The sequence below is a fragment of the Macrotis lagotis genome, chromosome 1 (assembly GCF_037893015.1).
Source record: "Macrotis lagotis isolate mMagLag1 chromosome 1, bilby.v1.9.chrom.fasta, whole genome shotgun sequence".
Taxonomy (NCBI): Eukaryota; Metazoa; Chordata; class Mammalia; order Peramelemorphia; family Peramelidae; genus Macrotis; species Macrotis lagotis.
Genome location: NC_133658.1, coordinates 86,044,500 through 86,068,731, shown reverse-complemented (window position 1 = coordinate 86,068,731; position 24,232 = coordinate 86,044,500). Strand labels below are relative to the sequence as shown.

Below are 24,232 nucleotides of genomic sequence, written 5' to 3'. Positions count from 1 at the left end.
TGTACACCAAGGTCTCTGTTTATTTACCAAAATACAAGTACTTAAATACCTCCCCAGTTTCTAATCCATTCTCACTCCTGTGGCACTTAGTAAAATAAGGCTCTGGTGCCCAAGGACACCAGGTGATGAAGGTTCACAGCACTCTCATACACAACAGTCCCTAATATGATATAACATTCCTTCTGAGTCGACTTTCCCCAACCCCTATTTACAAAAGTAGTTGGGTCTCTTGACCAAAATTTTCTTATTCATCTCATCAAGATTCAAGTAGTAGGGATAGGTAGCTAACTAGTCCTGGAGTCAAGAGGACCTGAGTTCAAATGTGACCTCACTTATTAACTGTATGACCCTCAAACCTGATTGTCTCAAATTCAGGACCATAGCCAGTCATCCTGCCCAGATGACTCCAGAGGAGAAAGTGAGACTGGTGTCTTGGCACAGCCACCCCTCATAAATACAATTCAAATGCTTTTCATGGCATCACTTTCCTGTTGTCTGGCCCTTCTTGGAGAAGGAAGGACAAACATAAATATCATCACAATACTCCAAAATGATCAACTATTATCATTTTATTAACACACACACATACACAAAAGCACACAAACATGGAAAGTGGGATCAAAGTTGAAGTACCATTTTAGTGAGTCATACATATAGAAGACACTTAAGATCACAGAGTATTCCACAACTATTGGTCTTTTCTCCATTATAGAAATTTCCAGAAAGTTTGACTTGGAATGAGATGAGTAATGGAAGAGTTGTTCCCTTTCTGAACCGGAGCTGGTCCCTTCCAGGATGAAATGTCTTAGCTACTGGGTAAATGCACTGCAGGAGCAGGACGTAGCACAGGGAATAGAACTCAAGCCTTGGAGTAAGGAAGACTCATCATCCTGAATTCAAATCTGCTCTTAAGAAACTTCCTAGCTGTGTGACTCTGGGAAAATCATTTAACCCTATTTGCTTCAATCCCTCATCTGTAAAATGAGCTAGAGAAAGAAAAGGCAAACCACACCAGCACCTTTGCCAAGAAAACCCCAAATGGGGTCACAAAGAGTCAAACACGATTGAAAAATGATTGAACAACAACTTCTGATGCCAAGTCCAACTTGTTTCCCTTAGAGTAAAAGGTCTAGAAGGTCCCCTAAGCTCTGGCCCTAAGGTGCCACGCTGTATAGCAGCCCAGAGAACACCCCAAAGGATGTGGCTTGCTAACCACACCCCATGGCCATAGCAGCCCTGCCAAAGAATGCTGGGCCCCAACAAAGAATGCTCTGAAAGCCATTTAAGAGGCTTCCAGGAAAACCACAGTGGTGGTTCCACACTTGCGATGTGTGTGGGAGGACTCCTGCTTCTCCCCAGCTGAAATTCCAAACCCCAAGACCCAGCACTTGTTACAAAAGAGGTTCAGAGAGAAGTGGCATTTGGATTCCAGGCTCATGAAGATCCAGGCACACCTGCTGGTCTCCCAGACAGTGTGCCCTCGAAACCCTTCCCCGGGGATGTCCTTGGATTCCTAACTTATAAGAACTAGAAGAGCCTTTAAAGACCAGGCAATATAGGTCAATGGAAAGAACACTGGATTTGGACCAGGATCAAAATCTTGTTCTTCATTTAGACCATCGATTATCATTTATAAAGTACCCAGGTGCTGAGAATACAATGAAAGGCAAAAATCAATCAGTTCTCTGAGATTTCATAGTTCAGTAATAGCTAGGTGCCAACAAAATATAGAGAGAATAAGGTGGGAGTCATCTCAGAGTTCCTTTTTGGCCACCATCTTGGGAAAATCACTTGCTTTCTCTTATTTTTCTTCTGCCTCTGTTTCCTCATAAAACAATGCATTTAAGATGCATTGTAAACCTTAAAGTTCGTTTTTCCTCAAATGTTGGTGGCTGTTCTTATCTGTAAAAATGGAGTAGCTGAATCACAGTTTTAGAAAAGAAAGGGGATTTGAAGGTATTTCAATGGGATCTCTTCCAGTTAGAGGTGAAGAAACAGAAAGACAGGAGATAAATGACTTACCCAGTTAATCTTTGACAGCTGCCTTCTTTTCCCTTGAAACTGATGAAACTGATGCTAAATGCTAAATCTTTAGGCTATGAGTATTTCCTTTTTCTTTTTTAAAAAAAATTATTTGTTTTTCCAACTACAAGCAACAGTAGTTTTTACCAATCATTTTTTGCAAGGTTTTGAAATTTACATTTTTTACAGTTTCTAAAATTTACATTTTACATTTTTTCCTCCTTCCCTTCCCTCCTGCCTCCCCTGATAGAAAGCAATCTGATCTAGGTTCTACATTTTATAACCTTGGTAAACTTAGAATCATATTGATCATGTTCTGAGAGAAGAATCAGATACAAATGGAAGAAAGAAAATATTAGGGAGAAAAAAATGACATACTACATAAGACAACTTTTAAAAATTGAAGATAATAAACTTTGGTTTTCATTTAAATTCTAAATTACTAATAAGGAGAGAAACACAGTTATTACTCTCAGATATTACTTCAAACTCAAAAGAATGGCAAAGTTGATCAAAAAAGGGAAAAAAGGTACTGGAGGGGCTATGGGAAAAGTTACTATAATGTACAATTTATGATTTTATAAACCAGTCCAGCTCTTTTAGAAAGCAATTTGAAACTATACCCCTAAAACAATTCAACTGTATCTATTCTTCGACCAAGAAATACCACTATCAGATCTATACCCCAAAGAGGTCAAGGAAAGAGGAAAGGAACCATGTGTACAAAAAATATTTATAGCAACTCTTTTTTGTGGCAACAAAGATTTGGAAACTGAGAGAATGTTCATCATTAGAGAATGGCTAAATAAGATATACTGTTTGAATGTGATAGACTATAAGGATAATGATAGGGAATGTCATAGAAACATGGGAAGACATGAACTGAGATAAAGGAGAGTAGAATGAGAAGAACAATGTATACACTGATAACAATTATAGACAATCAAATTTGAAGGATTTAGGAGCACCCATCAAAACAATGATCATCCACAGACAAACACATGTATGTATGTTTGTATGCACATAAATGTGTTTGTTTGGGGGGGGGTGAAGAGAGGGACATGACCAAAGTGGAAATTTGCTTGATTTGATTATACAAGCTTGTAACAGGGTTTTGTTTATCTGCTTGCTTTCTCATTGTGGAAATGTAAGAGAGAAAGAAGACAGACTTGGATTTGAAAAAAGAATTTAATTTTTAAAATGTCATGGGGGCTTCTGGGTGGCCCAGTGAATAGAGTACCAGACTAGAGGGAAGAGGACCTAAACTCAAATCTAACTTTAGATACAATGTGTCACTTAATCCCAATTGCCTTCCTCCCATCCACCTTCCCCCCACCCCCAAATCCATCTATATTTAACTAATAATCAGCACAAAACAACTTACAAAATGTTAGCACCTCTAATATCCACAATATGGAGGCCTGTGTCAAGTATTTTAATGGACATAGATCCTAATAAATCCTAATGTCCTAATAAACATAATCTAGTATCCTGAAATTGAAGGCAGAAAACATCAATAAATCATCAAAGATTTAAATGCCTATTGGTACTCATACTATGATGAGTGCAGATGATTCAAAGACAAAAATGAGAGCATCCTTGACTTTATGATTTTATAGTCTATAGGAGAGAAATAAAAGATAACAAGAAAAGAAGAAAGCCTAGGGTAGAGAGCCAAGTGACAGACCTAGAGGCTGAAGACCTATGTTCAAAACTTGCTTCAGAGACGATCTACATGACCTTAGGCAAATGATTTAGGCCTCAGGTTTCTCATCTGTAAAATGGGAGGTATTGGACTTGATGACCTCTACAATCTCTTTCAGCTCTAAATCTATGATCATAAGTAAATATAAGGTAGAGATATAGATGAATGGATGGATGGATGAATACATACATACATACATACATACATGGTCTTTGGAGAATGGGGTATTGAGTAATGAAACTAAGGAAAATCATAAAAGTCATCTTAAAGGATATGATACTTTGATGGAGCCTGAAGGTTAAAAAAAGAATTTCCAGGGAGTAAAAGAGAAGAGAGATAGCATTCTAAGAGAGAAGAGAAGCAGAGAAGTTGGGATTTAATCTTTCTGGGAGCCTACAAAGCTTTTTGGACTAGGTAGAGAGACCTTCACTGGAAGTGAAGGCATCTAGGTCACAGAAAATTCACTTTAACAAATGAGAAGAGCTTAACTTGCCCTTCTCTTAAAGAAATGACTCTCTTGACAGTCTGTTTGTTTTATTCCCCCCCTTCTCCAGCTGCATACCCTTTGGCCATCTCAGTTCACTGAGAGTGAAATTTTTTCTGCATTTCTAAAAAAGGAATTGAATCATTGGTCAGGTCAGTTAATGAAAAAGGACCCATGGGCCCAGAGGAAAAACTGTGCTAGAAGGCAGGCAAAAGGATCAAACCCAGAATTGGATTCACATCTAGGGAGCTGGAAGACATTGTTCCATTTGAATGCTAAATCTTGAGCCAAATGTGTTACTTTCCATAGTAGAATGATGCTTTGAAAATATACGACTGATTCAGTCATCCTGATTTCCCAACCATGGACCTCTGAAAGACCCTCCAAGTCCCATCTCTAGTCTGGCTTTGGATACATGGAAAGGAAATTAAAAGGGGTTAGAGATGAAAAGGGCTTTTTTAAGACCCTGAAATAGTCTGGACAAGGATTCTTTTGAAAGAGCATATACTTCAAGTTTTACAAATGGATAAACTGAGGGTTAAAGTGACCTCCTAATGTCAGTTAGCTAGGATGTAACAAATTTAAGGCTAGTGTTCTCTATCTGATCTGGTAGAACCTTCCACTTTGCTCAGGAATTCCAGAGTAACAGGCAAATGAACTTCTACTTCTTATTTGCTCTCCCCGCCCCCAACAGTCTTAAATAAAACCAAAGGACTTCCTTTGTGGGGGAAAAAAGGAAAGAAGGAAAGGAAGGAAGGAAGGAAGGAAGGAAGGAAGGAAGGAAGGAAGGAAGGAAGGAAGGAAGGAAGGAAGGAAGGAAGGAAAGAGTTAATGTTCAGATCAAGTCTGAAAAACACCCTGAAATTGAAGACACTAGAAAACATCTACATCCATTCAGCTTTACCACCTAAAACAAATATGCATTGAATGCCTACTATGTCTAGAACATTATGCTGGGTACTGAGGATATAAAGATGCCTAAGATAGTTACTTCCCTTGGTTGGGCTTCCAATGAGTGGCAGGTTGAATACTTCAAAAAGATAAAGGAGCATTCCAACTATGAAATAACATATAACAAAAGGAATTTGAAGTGTATAGTATACTAACTATAGGAAAAAGTAAATGAAAATGAAGAGATGAAAAATCCTGATGACAAGGCAGGAGTGATTGAAATACTCATATGCTACTTCGTATATTGGAATTAGGCTAATATTCAAATAGAGCTGTGGTATCATCAGTAAGGGAGTTCCCTTCAGTAAGGTAGTCTGTGACCCCTTGATGCTTATCCATCCTTTATAAAATTTGCTCAGATATTACTATGGAAGATCAATGTAATATTGTCTAAGTCTTTATTCTTCCTTTTCTTTTGACATAGAGAATATATCAGTGAGAACTAAAAGTAATTAATTTATTCACCAATACTAAATGAGTTTTGTTGTTTTACTGATATGTAGTGTATATTTTTAATAAAGCATTTTTAAAAGTACTTAACCTTTAGCAAGTACCAAAAGAGAATTTTAAATAATACAAGAGATCAATTAATCAAACTGCATTATAAAGCATCCACTATGTGCCGGATACTGTGTTACAAAGGAAGAGGCTCCTCAAAGGAAGCAGGGGTCATTGAGGAAGAGGAAGATAAGACTTTACAGAAGAAAGGTTTAGAATGGGACCTAATAGGAAGATAGAATTTAAACAAGAAAAGCAGGGAAGTCATTCTAAAAAATGGTCCAAATTAGCAAAAGTGTAAAGATAGAAATGAGGATGTCAGGAGACCATCTGGTAGATAAAAAAGATTCATTTTGGGAAGAAGTTATTAACATGGGATCTGTGAAATTTTTCAGTATTTGGATAACTTTCAATATAATTGATTTCTTTATATTCCTATGCATTTCATTTTTTGAATTTTAAAAATTGATTCCAAGAAAGGCTCAGTGACTTTACCAAAATGCCAAAGGGTTCCAGAGTACAAAGCATGTTAAGAACTCTTACTTTAGGGGATCAGAAGATAATTTGGAGGGGCACATTGGAAGCAGACTGTGAAAGTCTTGAATGCCAAGGCAGGAAGTTTGGACTTCATCCCTTTAGGCAATAGAAAGTCATCAAAGGTTTTTAATCAAAACAGTAAATATCAAAACCAAGAGTCAGATGGCAATGAGTTACATAAGATCAAAAAAAGGTGGGCCCAGAACTCCAGGCAAATCCATAAGGCTGGGGAAAAGGCAGAAGTTTTTTTCAGCATGGGAATAATGATGAGATATCCTATGGATAGATGGTTGAAGATTCAAGTCTGATGGTAGTTCCATATCCAGAATTTCTGAAGAGTAAAGGGATAGGGGTGGCGTGGCTAGGTGGTGCAGTGGATAGAGCACCAACCCTGGAGTCAGGAGTACCTGAGGTCAAACCTGACCTCAGATACTTAATAATTACCTAGCCGTGTGGCCTTGAGCAAGCCACTTGACCCCATTGCTTTGCAAAAAAAAAAAAGAGTAAAGGGATGGTGATTGAGTGAAAAATAAACAGGATGTGTCTCTCACATTAGCTCAAGAGTCAAAGTCCAAGATCCAAGAATTCTATTTAAGTCTTTAAGTAGGAGTAGAGTGGACAGAGGAACAAGATGATGAATAACAGACAATGTTGAGGGATCAGGCAGAAAATACCAATGTGATAAGTTTGTTAGACTATAATATTAATAACTAATTATTATTTTGGGATAGAGCCTTATACTTTTATTTTTGTTAAAAACCCAACTCCTGAAAAGGTCATGTAGTCTCTGAAGGGCATGGCTGAGTGAGAGTTCCCAATATACCTTCTCATTAACTAGGTGAGACTCTCACCAAAGTGGGAGAGTGAATTTCTATTTAGATATAAACAGATTCCAGTCTGAGCTTTGTCTGGGGAAAGAACCTGTTCTCTATCCTCTCCATTTGAGTTTAGAGTAACCCAACACATGGGTAGAGAGGTCCAGATGGAGAGAACTTCCCCTGCACAGATAGGTGAGACTGTTGAGTTTCATGATCAAGCCACATTCTCAGCAGAAGCTGAAGACTTTTAGCCCACCTCCTCAATAAGTGTCCACCAACTAAGGATGATTTTTTTCCCAATCAGGGGAATGCTCTTTCAGAAGTGGTTTAAGGAATTTCAGAATCTCCCTTAGTGTATTTGGTCAAATAAGAGAAATTTGCTGGTCATCAATTTATTGATTGCCCAGATAGTCTCATTAATAAATTGATTATTAATTACCTAGGAACTGCCTCTCAGGGTTTCATTCATCACATTTGGTGACCACAAATGGATTCAAACTCAATTCTTTATACAGGAAGACTGATTCAGGGACAGAGTCAGACAAGCGGAAATCTAGAGATAAGATTCAGAGGAAGTAGATTACTGTGATAGACTATATTGATATAATGTTTTACAACTTTCACAGTGCTTTCACATCTATCACATTCATTACAAAATAGACATATATATATATATATAAAGATAGATAGATAGATAGATAGATAGATATATGATAGATGACAGTTATTTTATATATGAGGAAAACGAGAGTTGTGTTTTCCCCTCATTAAAGTTCCCAATTTCTTTTGTCTGAACAAATGAATGAAAGGGCATTTTTAAGTGCTTATGCACTTAAGCACTATGCTTGCATATTCGTATACATACATGTATATATATTATAGACAAACACATATATATGTATATACTTACATATGTTAGCATGGGACACGGGTACTTTTTGTCTCCTCCATAGAATGCCTCAACTTGAGAACAGGGGATGTTTAATTTGTTTTTTAAAAAATATTCTCCTGTGTGGCCTTGGGCAAGCCACTTAACCCCATTTGCCTTGCAAAAAAAAAACCACTTAAAAAATTCTCTGAATCTAACACAATGCCCATCACATAAATGCTTGTTTATTGATTTTTTAATGACAAAGTCTCATAGCTAGTATTATTTTAATGTTCTTTCTACTTTAATCTATGACTGTTAAAAATAAATCAGGGACACATAGTCAGGAGGGAATTGAGGTGGAGGGAGAAGATAGAATTCAATAAATGGAAAGTGAGAGTATGAAACTTTTAAGGAATTAGCAACAAAACTGACTCCATCCTGAGATTTCCTCTCATGTCTTCTACATTCCATTCAAACTGGGTACACAAGGTTTCCTGCCCACAACATTCCATCTGCCACCTTTACACCTTTTCAGAGACTGCTGTTCCCCAGCATAGGTCTGGAATACTCCCCCCTCTTACAACCTCTTGCAATCCTTTACTTCCTTCTAAGATCATATCAAGGGCTACTCTCTTTCAAGAGACCTTTCCTGAGTTTCCAACTATTTAGTGTTCATTGTTCCCCAAATTAATATGTATTTATTTTCTATATATTTATGCATCTTGGTTTTTTTTTTTCAAAGAGAACCAGTGACAGAATGGGGTGATATCTAAGCACATGTAGTTTGCTCTCTCCTCTCTCAAATTGAATGTGAACTTCTGGAAATTAGGGTTTAATTTGGCTTTGTTGTTTAGAACAGTTATCTGTCGCATTGTAGTCAGTTAATTCTGAAACTGAATTTATGTTGACCCCCTGAGTTGTTGAAAGTCTGGATCTATTCAGAGATTAAGTAATCACAAATTGCAGTTGATAAATCCTTCCTGGGCAAATCACTGAACCATTGTTTGCTTTAATTTCCTCAACTGTAAAATGGAGATAATTTTGCACCTACCTAAACAGAGTTATTGTGAAGATCAAATGAGATATTGGTAAAAAGGAAAACAAATAAAAAAAAAGCCCACTTAGTAAGATGCCTGTTATATAGTAGTCCCAGTATAAATACTTACCTTCTCCCCTCACCCCTATGCTCCTAGGTAATAACTCTTTCTAACTGAATACAGAATTACACATTTCTTTTTAAGTCTCCTAACATAAATGTGCTGAATTATTAAATAATATGCCTATAAGGACAAAAATAAATTTAACTATTCTTCACACAATTCCCTCCCAACCACCAAACTAGTCCCCCAGAACTTTAAAAAATATTCTCCTGTGTGGCCTCTGATTCTGTCCCTGAATCAGCTGGACGTTTAACCCAATAACTATGGTATCTTCCTATCCAAAACATTCTGTGACAACAATTTCTCCTTTATCCTTGGTTTTGGATAGCATATCCCCACATGACATGACCACATCCAGACTCAACAATAACAACATACATTGGTATAGGATGTTTAACTATTCAATGTGTTTTCAATAATATTTCAGACAGTCCTCACTGTAGCACTGTAAAATAAGTTGGGGGGGGGGCTGGTTCAGTTCAACCTAAACCATTTTAAATTAATCCATGTTTTGAAGAGCCAGTCATTAAATATATTCCAGTCAATTCAACAAATTCAAATTAGTGTCTACTATTTGCATAGAACTATGCAAAAGTGACTTAATTGGCTCTAGGTAGGGGTGATGGTCCAGGTATCCAAATTGAAATAGGTTAAGCAGCTGGGAGAAAGCTCTATGAGGGACATAAGCTCTAAAAATGGTAGCCTCCTCTCTTTCAGCCTTGATTTTTTTTTATTATTAATTGAACCAGTAACTTGGTATCATAAGACAAGATGAGTGGCACTAGGACACAGTGTGAAGTAGAGAGTGTAAAAATTATCCAAAAATCAAATTTGTTTATGAAAAATCACCTTGGAATGGAAGAGGGACCTTTAAATACTGTCTATTTCAACACTGTCTTCTGGATGCATTGCTGCCTACACACTATCATCATTGCTGCTCTCTCATGGGTTTCTTCTTCAGAAGCAATCTGTGTGATAATCACTAAGGCTTCATATTGCTGATGGGTGACCACAACCAACAGAGCACAAACACATTTCCAACATGTTCTCACATTCTGCATCCTAGTCAGCCAAGCAGCTGATCTCGAGAAAATTACCATACATGTTGGGAAACTCTATAAACAATGAGTCTTGGGACAGTTTGTGTTGGCAAGAATATACTATTGCAAATATTTTTTAAAAGATGGCAAAGGGAATGACTGATTCACCAAAGAAGAGGATTCCATTCTTTTAGTAAAACATAACATCTCCAAAGTTTCTTAACTCTGGCTCCCTGCCTTGACCTTTCCTTTTTAATGGAAAGGCTGGAAATGGAAGTTATTTCAAAGATAGTGTCAGCAACCTCAAAATCAACAAATGCCTTATGCACAAAAAGACAGATTGCACATTGTGATGAGTAAATTCATGAGAACTATCTATGAGCCTTTCATAGGTACTTGCTCAAATCATTTCATAAGTACATGCATGGATTCTCATTTACTAGATCTTTGCCTCTATCTGAGTGACCATTCTTTCGTGATAATACCTCTTTCTCAGGTTCATTCACCCTTTTACTTTGGCCCTAGGTAATTTCAATACCTTTCAATTCAGCAAATATTTAAGTTTTCAGGGCTTAGTGTTTAGCAAATAGAAAATGCTAAATAAGTGTTTGTTGATTGATTTACAGCTAAGTACCCTTACACTGCCCAAAATGTGAAAACAAAGATAAGTAGACCTTGCCCTCTGGGAGCTTAAACTCTACTAGGAGAAGGGAAAGGGAGAGAGAGAATTAATACTTCATTACATTTCATCTTATTAGAATTTGTTTTTCTTGTTGTTCAGTTGTTTCCCATTCATCATGATTCCATTTGGGGCTTTCTTGGCAAAGACACTGGAGTGATTTGCCATTTGTTTCTCCAGCTAATTTTCCAGACGAGGAAACTGAGGACAACAGTCAAGTGATTTACCGAAGATCACAGTTCCAGTAAATGTCTGAGACTAGATTTGAGCTCAATAGGATGTCTTCCTGATTCCAGGTCTGGTGCTCTAGCCTCTGTACCACCAAGCTGCCCTTATTTACACATGCAAATAAAATATAAGGTGATTTGAGGAAAGAGAAAGAGCAAATAGCTAGAGGAATGCATTTTCTGTAGTGGGTAGAGTACCTTTGGAATTCTAACAGAAGCTATGGATGTTAATAGGAGTGAAAAAGACTTTGGAAAAGTTGTAACCAGCCTGGGAAAGCTTCCAGAAGCAAGTTAGAGAGGAGTTGGGGTGGTAAAGGGAGGGGCTTCCTCTGGGTTAAATCCAAATCATTCTGGCTCTGGCTGTTTGGCCAATAATAAGTCTCATCTCAGTCCAAACCCCACTTAACCATTGTTTGAGCCCTGACTGACTCGGAGTAAATGTAAATAGTAATCGGTTCTGTTTTGACAGAAACCCTGAAAGTCTTTTTGTCCCAGAATGATTTTTTTAAAATTTTTGACCAGGTAAAAGAGGCCATTTTTTGCCTAATTTTTCCTTTCCTAGCCTTAATCACTGAATGGGCATTGCCTCGGTCAAACTAAGCCCGGTTAAAGACCTTAACTTAAAAAAGTCAGGGTCTCCCATTGTATCAAAGGACATCTCCAGTCATCCAAATCCACGTCTTGCCAGATGAGGAGGAGAAAGTTAGGCTGTTGACAGCCCTCCTTCACTTAAATCCAGTTCATTTGTTCTTAGCTTCACTTCTCTGAAAACACGATCCTCAAAATGAAGGATAGTCAATAATAGTTGATCTATATACCTGCTATGGGATGGGACCGATCTTGGCCTCTATTTTTTCACTGCTTATTATAATGGCCTTTCTCTTGTGAGATACAGTATTTCAGCTCCAAACTCCTTATCAAGGCAGGAGCAGGTTTCTGTGGCAGAGGTCATGTGAAATCTTAGTTCAACAGCAGCCACACAGTCAGATCATCCTCTCTCCTCCCACCATATCACCTCCTATCTACCCAGACCCCCCTCCCTCCTAAATATGCTTAATGTGTCCCTGGCATAAGAATTCCTGGTTACAAGGGGAACTTAGAATGTTATGCTTAAGAAATAACTAATAGCATATTTGGGGTGAAATAATGTAGGCAAAAGTAAATAAAGTAAAATAAGGAAGCAGTTTAGGAAATGAGTTTGAATTCTATGGTGAGGGAACCTGGGTTCAAATTCTATTTCTAATGCTTGCTGCCTCTTTGACCCTAACTCAAGTCACTTCACCTTCTTCATGTGTCAAATGAGAGGGCTAGATTGATGGTGTCCTTTATTTCAACATCATCACCAGGTGATATCTTTAACTCAAGCATGAATTGAATTTAAATGAGGCTGTATTGCACAAAGTCATCTTCCTCATTTTCTCTTCCAGTATCATCAAAGTTCAGAAGTAAGACAAAGAATAGGATGGCCATCAACACCCCAGGATACAGTGGATGACCTTGGCATCTTCAGTGTCTGACTAGGCTCTAAGAGCTTTCCAGAACCTGTTTTGCTGCCTTCATGGCTATGGAAATAATTGCTCTCATCCACCCATTCCACCAAGAGAAGAATTCACATTCTTGGGATACAGATCCCTCTAACTCATCAACAGGTTTGAGGCCTATCAATTGCCTTCAACCTGGTTTATCCCCAGTCAAGATGGTTTTAGGGGTGTGATTACAGCTTCTTTTAAGAGTTGAATGAAAGGTAGACAACAGGGGTGGCTAGGTGGTAGTGGATAGAGCACTAGTCCTGGAGTCAGGAGGACCTGAGTTCAAATCCAACTTCAGTCACTTAACAATTATCTAGCTGTGTGGCTTTGAGCATGCCACTTAACCCCAATACCTTGCAAAAACTTAAAAAAATATTTTCAAAGTAGGTAGACAACAAAAGTAGAGGAGCAGCTCTGAAAAGGGATTGGCAGTCCCTTATACCAGAGGTGCTAGTCTTCCTTTAACACCACAAACAACCAGATTAGATGATCTATAAATTCCTATCCAGTCCTAGGTAGGGAGGAAACAAGTATTAAGTACCAAGCCTCATGCTAGCCATTCTGCAAATATTATCTCACTTGATTCTCATCAATCCTGGGAGTCAGGTTATTTTCATTATCATCTGTTTATAAGAGAGAAAAATGATGTAAACAGAGGTTAAGTAACTTGCCCAGGTTCACAAGGTTAGTAAATCTCTTAACTTGTCTTCCAGACTACAGGCCTAAACTTTTCATGCATCGAGTCACCTAGATGCTTCTAGAACTATAATCAAGTCCGTAATGTAAGTTGGAATCCAGTCATCAAGTATTTCGAATGCCAGGCTGAGTAGTTTCTATTTTATTCTAGAGGCAATTTTTTTAGCAAGGTGGTGATACTGTCAGCTTCATGCCTTAGGAAGATAAATTTGACATTTATGTGGAGAACGGAAGCAGAGAGATTGAAATGGTTTGGGCAACAGACTGCAAAAAATCAAACTAAAATTACAGTCAAATAAATGAAGAAGTGGTCTAGTACAAAAAGAATGGACAATAATTGATACCTGATTAGATAGAGTAAGGGCAAGGAGCAAGGAAGACTCTTAAGAGGACAATGAGTTTGGAAAACTGGAATGAAGGCAGTGCCTTTAATTGGCATAGGAAAAATTTGGAGGAGGGTAGGTTTATGGAGGAGAGATTATTGAGTTCTATTTGGACATGTTGAATTTGAGATGCTTAGGGGCAATTCTCTAGAGAACACATCATGTATTATTTTATACTAGGCTTATAGATGAATATGTCTTTCCCATAACTAGACTATACATGCCAGACATTGAAGATGCCATGAAACTCAACAGTTAAAGGAAAAATAGAGTATGCCCAAGACTGAGGGAGAACACAACTGCCAATTATTCCCCAGGCCTATTTAAGGGTGTTAGGCAGCAGTAGCCACAGGGCTGGTGTTGGTTAGGAGTGGTTGGAAACTAGCCTGGGGAGTGGCTAAGGAAAGAACTGAGACAGAGAGTCAGTGTTTGAGAAAGGAGCAAGTTTGGGGTGAGAGTAAGTATAAACAGGGAAAAGTATGGTAGTGATTCAGGGAGAGAATGTGGAATGAGAGAAATATAGAGATGAGAGTGGCCGAGTCAGCTCTCTGTTATGTGCCAGTCTAACCACAGAGCTGATAAGCCCTGACTGCGGGAGATGGAGCCCTGAGTTGAGAGAGAAAATAAAGAAGGTGCTATTGTCTTGGAGGAATTTCCTTGAATGAGCAATGAGATTGACTTGACTTAGAGGCATTTGGGCTGGGAAATATTGAGAAGTAAGGTTAAACTGGTAGAGTGAAGTCAGATTATGAAAGATACCCAGGTTGGAGAATTGAGATTTAATGAAGAAGGTAACAGAGAGTTATTCTAGGTTCTTAACTAAGGATGAGAGTATTCAAGATGACCTGGAACATTCCAGCAAGTTGATCCAAATCTGCATTTTCTACTTCTCATTTTGGTTCACTATTTTCCTCCTTAAATGTTAATTTCTCATCCTCACCTGATTCTGCCTTGGGCTATATTTACTCTCTTATTTCCAACTCTCCTGCTGCTCACATCCTTTTTTTTTTTACCCTCACATGTCTCTTTCTGTCCTTTTCCTGTTCTTAGTTTTTTCACTTTTTTTCAAGTTGCCCCTCCTCCTTAGAACACCTTCCCACTCATTTTTTATTTCATGAGCCACCGTTTTCAGCTCTTAAAAATTCTTATTCGTTTGACAGGAGCAACTTCGTTGAAGATATCTTAGAACTTCAGACTAGGACAGAACATTGCTGTTATTCTATTCTTGTTCTGTAGTCTCAATTAAACCAACCATGTTATTGATAAGAGAGGAGGGATGATAATCATAGAATCATAGATTTAGAATTGACCCCCCCTTATTTTATAAGTGAGAAACTGAGTTTCAGAGAGGTTAAATGATTTGCCCAGATTTGAAAGCTAATAGGTATCTAAAATGGGTTTTTAACCTAAGGCATCCTGACTCAGAGTCCAATATTTTCTCCAGTATGGCATAATGCCTAGATATTACCATAATATCATATGAATTTAACTATATCATGAAATTGTAGTATATTTTAGTATATTTCTGAGTTAAATAAACACATGTAGACTAATTTGGGAATAATTTGGGAATCTAACTACTACTGATAGCTTTGTTTTTATGAGAGAACATCCTGAGTTCCAAGCAATTTACTTAAAAATAGACTTGTGAAACTTATCATTTTCATAAGTTGGGGACCACCTGGGCAAAATCATGGTACAGGGATATGGTAAGGATCAAAAAAAGTTAATAAATACAAAATATTTTGCAAACATCAAAGATTTATATTGTCTCCTATTTTTATCTTGATATTACTGTGTTTTTATTCCCTGGTATCAATGCAGAAATAACCATCTGACTTAGGTGGAGAGGTTTTAGAGATCATTCTCCCCACCTTCCTCTTTACCTTCCCTCTGCCCTATGAAGAGGATCCATTTCTCTGCAATTCTCTCACTTCTTAATCTGAAATTCCATTCTTTAGTCAACTATCAAGTCCCAAATGTTGGAAACCTAATTGCAAACCTTGGTAGGGAGCAACTCTGTGTGTGTGTGTGTGTGTGTGTGTGTGTGTTTCTGAAGTTTGATTGACTGGAAAGGATAAGAGGGTTAACAAAGGTTATGGAATGGTTGGTTATCTAATGAACTCCAACTTAATTGAGACTGTGATCAGGACAAAAACCTAGTGTCTTGATTAAAATATATATGTATATATATATATATGTACATACATATATACATATATATATATATATATATATATACATAAAACAAATAAACAAAACAAATAAACAAACCAAAAAAAAAACCTTCCTTGGAACCCTCACTGACAATCTGTAAGAACAGTTACAACTATGAGACTTAACTATGAGAACTATCAAGAAGGATGAGAGAGGTCTGCTGACCTTGTTTCTAGCAAGTATGGAGAACAAGAGGGTTTGTTTGGTTGGATTTTTGTGTTTGTTTGCAGTGATCTGCAGAGAGTGGGCTGTTTGTAGTTTCTCCAGGACAAGGAATAACTATATTTGTTTGGTTGCTCTCCATACTAGAGGAGACTATGAAAGACTTGAGAAAATCATCCTTCAATTATATAATACTTTAGGAGAGCATAGCAATCATGTAAGGCAGGTATTATTAATATCCTCATCTTGTCGGTTTAGATACTGAGATTTATAAAATGATTTTCTCCAGATATATTGGTACCACTGGGAGTCAGTGAATACTTCCTGAGGGGTCTTTAGGCAGTCTTAGTTCACTAAGGGGAATAATATCAAGGTCTGCTATCTTCCTAGTGAATAAACCTAGACTGTGATTGATAGTACAGTTCTTTCCAATACTCCCACAAGAATAATAAAAACAATCAAATGAAAAACCTAGTTAAAACATTTGTATAGTATTCCTCTGAATTGTCATCTGGTAATCATGAAAAAAGAGATTAGCCATAGTGATCTGTCTTCTTTACAAAAGTAGATTTTTATTAGAATTTTTTTGTTTTTTCATTACCTGGATTACTCTTTCTATTCCTCTTTCCTCCCTGAGATCTAACCTTGAAGACAAAGAATTGACACAACTAGTTCCTGATGACACCATAATGATTCTTTGTGGTCTCCTTTTTCTAGATACTTACCAATCATTTCTTTACTAATACATTCTAGAATTTTGTCAGGAATAAAGGTCAAATGCTCTGACATTAATGAGCTATTCTCTTCTTCCTTTTTTCCTTTGTTTTTAGGTTTTTGCAAGACAAATGGGGTTAAGTGGATTGTCCAAGGCCACACAAATAGGTAATTATTAAGTGTCTGAGACTGGATTTGAACTCAGGTACTCCTGACTCCAGGGCCGGTGCTCTATCCACTGCGCCACCTAGCGTCCCCTATTCTCTTCTTTTTTTAAAAAAACAGAATAGCATTTACCCTTTGCCGATTCCCAAGGAGATCTTTATGTTCTCTAAAATGGTCTAAATATCCATGATAGTGACCCGGCAACCACTTCTACCAATTCATCTGGGTCAGGTAGTTTGAACTTGTTAGAAGCAACTAGCTTCTCTCTCACTCTCCCTCTGTTTATCAGATATCGACTCTCAAGGAACTATTTTTGATGTATCCTTTCCAGTCCTGGGTAGAGCAAATAAGAAAAACAATAGTTAAACAGATCTATCTTTCTGTCATCCCATCCTTTCTGGAACAGCAGTGCCCCCAAAGACCTGGCACACATGCAGTATTTTTATCACAAGTTGAAGATAGAAAACTTAAGGAGGAAACAGCAAATTTGGAAGTGAAGAGTTGTTTAATGAGATGGCATATAAAGATGGAATTTGAATTTTTGGACCCTGATTTAGAAATCTAAGAATGATATACTCTAAACCAAGAATGAAGTTCATCTAAATAAAACTGATGAATATCTATTTGTACTCTTATTTTATGAAAAAGATTTAAAGTAAAAGTGGAAAGAGAAAAATCTCTCTTTCTCTCTGGGTATATATACTTTATATAAATACATACATATATATATTTTATATGCATATATATATAGAGATAGATAGATAGATAGATAGATAGATAGATAGATAGATATCTGCCAAACCAGATTACACAGGGACATAGTGTCTGACAAAGATAATTAAAGAAGTAATTCACAACACAAAATGTTCATGAAAAGTAGTAATAAAACCCATGTTCTTAGATTTCTTGTATACAAGTATGCAAATTAAGAATAATAAGCAAAGTAAAATAGTAATTCTAATGCAAGGAGACAAATTCTACTCTTTTGGGGGCACTGAAACTTGGTGGATTAGAATGCTTGAAGAGTATAAATAATGGTAATAGTTAGCATTTAGCATTTACATTGAACTTGCAGATCCTTTATAAGGATTCAAGTCATTTTTTTTTAGTTTTTTTGCAAGGCAATGGGGTTAAATGATCTGCCCAAGATCCCACAGCTAGGTAATTAAGTGTCTGAGCTTAGATTTGAACTGAGGTCCTCCTGACCCCAGGGCCAGTGTTCTATCCCCTGAACCACCTAGCTACCCTTCAAGTCATTTTATAATCAAGGATACTGAGGCTATGAAAAGTTAAATGACTTGTTCAGGGACACATGACTAGTATATATAGAAAACAATGCTCAAACCTAGTCTTCCTGACTTTAAGTCCAATGATCTCTTCCAGATATGAAAAACTAAGCTTATTTCCTTTTTACTTTCTTTTTAATCTTTTATTTATTAATATTTTACTTATTTATTTTTCCAACTACATACAATAGAAGTTTTAACTGATTATTTTGAAGGATTTTGAGTTTTACAATTTTCTCCTTCCCTCCCTTTGCTCCCCCCACCTTCTTTTCCTTTTTACTTTAACAGAATTATTAGTCAGGTAGGTCAAGGAAATTCCTTATCAATAAACTTTTTTCCTCTTAGGATTTCTTTTTTTTTTTAATCTTATTTTTCCCTAATTATATGTCAAGAAAATTTTAAGATTCATTTTACAAGATTTTGAGTTCCAAATTTTTCTCTCTCCCTCTTTCCCCTCCCTCCTTCCTAAAAGGGTAGGTAATTTCATACAGGTTATATATGTGCAATTATGTAAACATATTTCTATATTAGTTACCATTTTGAAAAATAGATCAAAAGGGAAAAATGAAAAACTAAAATAAGTGAAAAATATGCTTCTATCTATATTAAGAGTCTATCAGGAGTAGCTAGGAGGTACGGTGGCTAGAACACTGGCCCTGGAATCAGGAGGACCTGAGTTCAAATCTGGCATCAGACAGTTAATAATTACTTAGCTGTGAGACCTTGGGCAAGTCACTTAACCTGATTGCCTTAAATTAAAAAAAATAAAATTAAGAAAATTAGAGAGTCCATCAGATGTGGATAGACATTTTCCATCATTAGGTCTTTGCACTTGTCTCAGATCATTGTCTTGGATCTGAGAAGAGCTGAATCATTCATAGTTGATCATAACACAGTGTTGCTAATGCTGTGTACAATGTTTTCCTGGTTCTGATCATTTTGTTTTGCAGCAATTCATACAAGTCTTTGCAGGTTTTTCTGAAATCTGCCTACTCATCATTTCTTATGGTACAATAATATTCCATTACAATAGTTTTTCATTATATTCATATACCACAGCTTGATCAGGCATTCCCTAATTGATGTGCATCCCTTCAATTTCCAATAATTTGCCATCCTGAAAAAGATAGCTATAAATTCAAAAAATACTTATTAAGCACCATATTATATGCTAAACATTGTGCTAAGTACCAGAGATTCAATAATCCTGATTCCAGTTCTTAATAATCTCTAATGCTCTCTTTTAGACAAATTAAGGAGATATTAGCCAGACGGCATCACACATAGATTCAGAACCAGTTAAATGACTTGATATAGAAGAGTAGAGATCAACAAATTAATGTCACTTTGGAGTCAGTCATGGTCCTATGCTGTTCACCATTTTCATCAATAACTTAGTTGAAGGCATAAATGACAGACTCCAAATTTTCAGATGACATGAAGTTGGGGGGATAACTGATATTGAAGAAAATTGGGATTCATAAAGATTCAAATGGATGTTAAAAGGGCTAATTCTAATAAGAAGAATTTAGCTGGTAAAGTGGATAAAGTGACAGACCTGGAGTCAGGAAGACTTCCCAAGTGATAATCCATATTCAGATACTTATTAGTAGTATGAACCTGAGCAAATCACTTAACTCTGTTTACCTCAGCTTCCCCATCTGTAACATGAGCTGAGGGAGGAAATGGCAAACTATTCCAGTATCTTTGCCAAGAAAACTCCAAATGGGATCATGAAGAACTGGACATGACTGGACAAGAAGGATAGCAAATTCTAATATGATGAAATGTAACAGAGAAAAGTATTAGTTCTATTCTTTGGCTAAAAACTATCAACTTCTTAAGTATAATATAGAGATAGTATGTATGGCTAGACACTTGGATGATATCATGTGAAAAAGAATTGGGAGTTTTAGTTGATTCCAAACTTAATGAGTCAATTATTTAAGATGAAAATTAATCTTTGTTTGGTAAAACATCTTAAAAAGAGATGAATGATAGTTCCACTGCATTCTGCCCCACAAGAACAACTTTTGATATGAATTCATCTTAGAAAGTATAGAAAACTTGAATGTCTGATGCTATAGAAAAAGTTGGAGATACCAAACTGATTGGCTTAGAGGCCTTTGTCTCATAAATAGATCTGATAGTTGGACTATTATTTCAATGGCTTGTTTTCCTATTTTTGAAAAATTATATTTTAAAATGGTCCATGTGTACTCAGGGACCTTGGTTCCCTTCATTGTTAACTGCCTCCAGTTCCATCAGCTCCCAGCCAATATTGTCTTCAAGGGAGTGAATCACTCCACAAAAAGTCAAGGCCCTTGCTTCTTCCTTGGCTAGTTCTTGACTGGTATATCCAGTTCCAAGTGTTATGACATTATAGAAATGCCTTAATATGTCTGGGATCCAGACATGCTATTTTGGAGACTGACTCTTGCTTTGGTCCCATTATTGTGTTTAAAGATTAGGCTTATAAAAACATGAAGAGGTTCTGTCTGCTAGCTTCCAGGCTTGAATTCTAGGATTACTTTCCATCACCAGACTCAAAGAAACATGCTCCTTTTTTCCCAGGGGGAAGCTAATGGGACATTAGATTATATCTGGATATCATCAGAATTAATATTCATTTCTTCAACTAGATGGTTCCAACTAGGATTCTCAGAATTCAGGTACTTGAATCTCATTGCAGTATTCAATTTGAACTGTAATTACAATGGTTCAGATATTTAGGCTGGGCAATTCAGGTAGTTGGAGGTCCTTTACTAATGAAATCAAAACTTCTCCAATCAGGCAGGATTCTATGGCAGCAGGAACAAAGCAGGAATAAAGGGGGCAGATGGCTGAACAAAATAGAAGAGAGAGGAAAAAAATATATGGACGGGGACTGAACAATAGTTCAACCAAAAGATTTATCTTTATGCAATGCTTTGTGATGACACAAATGATTTCATTTGATTGTTGCAACAATTGTATGAATTAGGAGCCACAGGTATTATTTTAAGAGGCAATGTAGAACAAGTGAAAAGAATGCTGCATCTGGAATAAGAGGATCTGTGTTCAAATTCCAGTTTAACTCTTTAAAGCATATTTTGCCTTGGGCAAATCACTTAGACTTTGGACCTCATATACTGTGGCTCTAAAATGAGGAAGTTGAACTAACTAGATGACCTCAAAGGCTGCTTACATCATTAAATCTATAGTCCTCATGGTTTCCATATTTATAGATGTGGAAACTAAGGTACAGATTAAGTGAATTTCCTGGGACTTGGATCATGGATTTCTGATTTCCAGTTTGAGAGTCCTAATAGATAAAGAAAAAGAAAATTTGACTCAGTTCAATCCCAGAGGGGGACAAATAACTTTGCTCTATTTCAAGGTTTTACATGGTTCCTCTTTCCCTTTATAATTATGAAAGGCAGCAAAAACACCTTAAAGGTATAAGAGAAAAGTATATAGAAAAGAACTGAATTTTGAACCAAAGGACTTGAATTTGAATCTTGTCTTTGACACTTATTGTTTTGAGTGAGCTTCCCTGAACTTCTTGGGACCTCACGATCCTCTACTCTAAGATCAAGAAGAAAATGTCCATTGCTTTAGAACTGGAAGGAAATTTAGAGGTAAATCCAACCTTCCCATTTTAAAGATGAGAAAAACTGAGGCTTGTGACTAAGTGACTTGGCCAGCATCATACAGTAAATGTCAGAAATAGCATCTGAACCAAGGTCTTCCTAACCTTGGATCCAGTTCTGCATCCACTTTGCCAAAATGGGATGGATGGAAGCAGGGCAATGTGGTAGACAGAATATTGACCCTGAAATCAGAGAGCCTCAGTTCCCAGCCGATCTTGGGTATTTATATCCATTGGAAGTCTCGGTTTTTACATCAATAAAATGGGGAGATACTGAACTAGAAGAACTCTGAAGTCCCTTCTATCTTTACATTTGTAGGCTTTTGATGTGAAAATGGGAGAATTTGATGAGGATAGCATAAATCCATTCCCTCACATTTTGAGGAGATAACTAGAAACATCTGTCCTATAAAATGATATATCATGATCAATCTTCTTTGTGTAGAAAGGCATGAATATTATTATCACTGGCCAAGAGGAGACCAGTTTCTCATCCTATATAATTCTACACAGAAAAAGATATGCTTAGGGAATATTCCTATGCCTTTTTTTTCAGGTTTTTGCAAGGCAAATGAGGTTAAGTAGCTTGGCCAAGGCCACACAGCTAGGTAATTATTAAGTGTCTGAGGCTGGATTTGAACCCAGGTACTCCTGACTCCAAGGCCGGTGCTTTATCCAGTATGCCAACTAGCCACCCTCCTATGCCTTTTGAGAAGCAAAATATAACCTACTTAACTCCTTATGCTCAGGGAAGGGGGAGGGGAGAGAGTGCTTTGAAATTTATTCAAACAGATAGAACTATGGGGAAATATCCTATGTGTGTGTATATAAATGCTGTAGCTCCCTTTAAAAATCTGTCCTTTAGAAGCATATATAATATATATATATATATATATACATATATATATATAAACAAATGCTGTAGACCCCTTTAAAAGATCAGTTCTTCAGGTTATATATACATATATAATATATAAAACCTGATTTTAAGGGATATAATATATATATATATATATATATATATATATATATATATATACAAAAACTTTAAAGACTGGTTTTTTAAGGGGGTCATGAGCATAAGATTCATAATATTACAGTGAGAGAGACACTGTCAATTGTCAAAAACTACATAATTCCCATTTCTGCACAGATAACAGAAATAAACAGGAATCAAGGAAGAAAAGTTCATGATCTGGGTAGCATGTGAATCCCTTAGCAGATCAAACACCTGAGATTTCCCCACTAAACTATCTTTAGCTTACAGAGAATTGTCTGGGACTGACACCCAGCTAGTACTGTAAAGAGTCAGAATTTGCTGGATCCTTAATTGTATTCACCACCTCCTAGGATTCCGATAGCCCTTGAATGGCGCCCCTTCATCCCCCTTCCCCTCTCTGCTCTGCAGCATGTTTCTGGAGGAGGTTGGAAGCCGCAGCACCCCACTCCCAGTGTGTTGGCAGTTGTGGGGGAATGCGGGCCCCGAAGTCTGTGATCATCAAACCTGAGGACAGCCCTTGGGGAATCCCCAGGCTTGAGGCAAGAAGTGCTGGAAAAGCAGGGCTGAGCGGCCGCCAGCCGCGGCCCGGAGCTTGTCGCATTGCCTAATTAGGCCAGGCTGGGTCTTTCTGGGTGCGCTGGGACTGGATGGGGTCCCGGAGCGTCCTCGCAAACTGCTATTATTCACGCGGCAGGAATGTGCGGCCGCCCCGGCCCAGAACACTGGCGCAAGGGACCGCGGGCGGAGCTCCCCCCGGCCCGGCCGCCCGGCTCGGCCACTCTTGGTTCTGAGGCGGCTTAGCGGGCCCCGGGCCGGGGGGCCTAGAGGCCAGAGGGACACAGTGAATGTCACTGCGGGGAGGGGCCAGGGAGTGCTTCCCAGCCCATTCAAACGGATCCAGACACGGGGCCAGATGCAGGACCACCCTGAAGGATCTTCGGAGAGGACACTCAACAGAGGAAAGCCAGATCGCGGAGCTCCGCGGACGGACCACAGAAAGGAGGGGCAGCGCCAGTTAGATGCCCCTGCGGCCAGAGCTGGGCCTGGGGGGGGAGGAAGATCCGAGTTCCGATCCGGCCTCACATACCTCCTAGCTGTGTGCCTGGACAGATCTCTTCATTTCTGTCGTTATAAAATGGGCACAAAAATATTAAGCATATAAAGCTTCATAAATGTTTGGGTTTGGGGCTGTCTTCTTATCTTTACGCGAAGCACAGCAACCTTTTTGACCACTGCTCAAGTCAATCCAATAAACACATGTCAATCATTTATTAGATTCAAGCTAGGGAAGCTGGAAAGTTGAGCATCAAGACCACAGTGCCTAACTCATAAAGTCTGATAGTGACGTCACTAAGTTAAATAACTACCTTTTAGTATTACAAGAGTCTCAACACAAATGCCAATAAAGCAAAAATGAATCAACAAGCATTTATTAAAACCTACCAATATTCCAGGAA

At 37.6% G+C, this 24,232-nt stretch overlaps 1 long non-coding RNA gene across 1 annotated transcript in view; it reads right to left on the bottom strand.

Moving 5' to 3' along the window:
- LOC141513799 (uncharacterized) overlaps positions 1-23,589 on the bottom strand; it is a 31,789-nt gene extending 8,200 nt beyond the window's left edge. The window contains exon 1 of the long non-coding RNA XR_012475882.1: positions 23,280-23,589. This is a non-coding gene — a long non-coding RNA (uncharacterized LOC141513799). The remainder of the gene's footprint in view (positions 1-23,279) is intronic.
- Between the last annotated feature and the right edge of the window lie 643 nt (positions 23,590-24,232).